Source organism: Montipora capricornis, chromosome 4 (assembly GCF_036669925.1).
Source record: "Montipora capricornis isolate CH-2021 chromosome 4, ASM3666992v2, whole genome shotgun sequence".
NCBI lineage: Eukaryota > Metazoa > Cnidaria > Anthozoa > Scleractinia > Acroporidae > Montipora > Montipora capricornis.
Window position 1 is genome coordinate 25,215,513 of NC_090886.1, and position 2,500 is coordinate 25,218,012.

General features: G+C 41.0%; 1 protein-coding gene across 1 annotated transcript in view; it reads right to left on the reverse strand.

Moving 5' to 3' along the window:
* Positions 1 to 1,480: 1,480 nt before the first annotated feature.
* LOC138045813 (huntingtin-interacting protein 1-like) overlaps positions 1,481 to 2,500 on the reverse strand; it is a 59,224-nt gene continuing 58,204 nt past the window's right edge. Inside the window, exon 43 of the mRNA XM_068892442.1 lies at positions 1,481 to 2,500. This exon is cut by the window's right edge and continues 994 nt beyond it. The gene's annotated coding sequence lies outside the window, so the exon portion shown is untranslated.

The window sequence follows — 2,500 nt, forward strand, 5'->3', positions numbered from 1 at the left end:
TGAGAGGCATGGGTCATAACTGTCCTGTGTTCGCGAAAGCGGTCCGCCAATCTCCTCCCTGTTTCGCCTATGTAGGTCTTCTTACATAATGTGCAGGTTATGCAATAGATGACATTTGATGAGACGCATGTAAACTGGTCAGTGATTTTAACGGATCGATTCGGTCCTGAGATCTTAACCATGTTAGAAATAAAAGGACAATTGCAAGGTTTGCATCGTGTGCGTGTACATTTGAAAGTTCCCGGTTGGTTGTCAGAGTTAATGCGCTCCTAAGTAGAAAGATACTTATGTTTTTGTCGCGTTTGAATGAAATAAGTGGTGGCAGAGGAAATATATGTTTAGTTTCGGGATCATTGCGAAGAATTTTGAAGTTTTTGAGAATGACATTTTTGACTGCAAGGTTTTGTGGATGGTAGATGAGGGTGAATGGGATTCTGTTGGTTTCTTCGTTCTGTGACGTTTGTAGTGCGGTTTCTCGATCGATTTCTTGGGAACGTTGCTTGTCTGTAGTGACAGCGAGTCAGGGTAGCCACGTATTTTTGAAAAACTGGCACATTTTCTCGCACTTGCCGTTAAAGTCGGACTCCTCGCTACAGAGTGACAATGAACGCCTCTCATTACATTAATTTATTCACAAATTCATGTTACCATATTTCCACCAATGGCATAGCTCCTCCAAACTCGCATGAAAACCAACAACACCCACAATTCCTCTATTCGCTCTGACGAAGGGTTAACGGTCAAAACGCCGGTCAGCTTTCCAAAACGTTCAAGGTGGTAATTCGACCTTTATCAACACGTTTCATAAAGCCAAATTTTCCTTTTTTACTCTCCCACCGACGCAGCACCATAGTTTCTTTAGAAGCTAAAAACTGATTTATTTCCAAAAGGTGCATGGCTTTTACTAATTTCAAATTATTATTCCAAGAACGGAACGAAGATACACTTTTCTGCATAATCCTTTTCCGGGGTAAAATATACCTTGGTATTGGGTGTCACAGTCCTTGAAAGGCAAACAACAAGAAAAAACACCACTTGGTGCGAACGGATTTCAAGTACAGATAGCGAATGCAAGATTCAATCTTGTACTCTTAGTTTGTCGCCAGAACCTTAAATTTGGTTATTACACGTTGTTCTTTTGCAGAGTACGGCAAAGATTCATTTTTCTCTCATTGGCGTTTATCGTTACCATAGAAGCTTAAAATGCCTATACCAGAGGTCATTCAATACACCCGCTCTGCTTGCAGCAAAAGAAAAATACAATTGAGTGAGGACGTTATCCAATTTAGGTAGCTTCCCAACAACATCTTCATCATCTCCTAGCCAGGCAAACGCCTGCATCGCTTTGAAGTTGCAACATTTCTCCGTAACAAAATTTCCTTTTTCACTCTCTTCTTTCCCTCCAAAAAACACTCTCTTTTCTTTCCACAACACACCAAAACACAACACAAGAATCACACAGTTTCAAAAAGGCTAGTGCTCGTAGCTTCGCTTTATTTCAAAAGCCCGTCAGAGAATGTGTCTGTAGAAAAACATCCTGCTTGGGTGAATCAAAGGCTGGTCATTTCTCATACAACATTAGAAAGTGATAGCGATTTATTTAGAAAGTGTTTCTATCATGAAGCGACGTTAAAATTCCTAAAACTGAAATTTTCGATTTCGCCTGGTTATTTGGAGACCCGTGCTAAATATTTTTCCCAAAGCAGCCATCCATGGGCCTTAATGACACGGCAGCCATGTTGAGTCTAGAAGGATTGAAAACTTTTTTTGCCCCAGAGAAACTCGTTCCCATACATGTCAACTCGAGGCTTGGGGTACGAAATCTATTATTAATGACCAATATGGCCGCCGCGCGAATAAGGCCCATTAGGTACTTTGCTGTTAATCTTTCACCATACCTGCTTACGGTCGAATTAACCGGAGCAGAGAAATATGTGGGGTCAAAAGTACACCAACAAAACCAAACAACAAACAAAAATGCCAGGGCAATGAGATCGTCCTCCTAAAACAATAGAGAGCTTAGGCAACGACGACGGCTACGCGAGAACGCCACGTAACAATAGGTTTAATTAGCAAAAACAATAGTTCTGCACGCCCTGCAAGTGCGTTTTAAGCCGAGAGAGACTTAGAATTATTACAGTTACGGGAAATAATATTTTTAGACAACGTTCTCGAAGCCGTCGTCGTCGTCATTGCTAATTTAGGTGCCTAATATTAGTTCATTTCATTCTATAACAGACTGTTCCGATGGGTTTACCAGAATATGTCGTGCTAGTAAACGAAGGAAAAATCTAATATAAACGGCTCTTAGTTTAAGAGAAAGAGTCAATCATTAATTATCCTTGCAAGCTGACTCTCAACAATCCTCAAAAGGCCCACGTTCACCCTACAGGCATTGCGTGCCGTGGAACAATTCTACGGTATAGGAAAAATCCTGCCAAAGCTGAAAGTCATCCAATCAGATCGCTACGCTAAGCAATGGGAATTTCCATAACTAAAA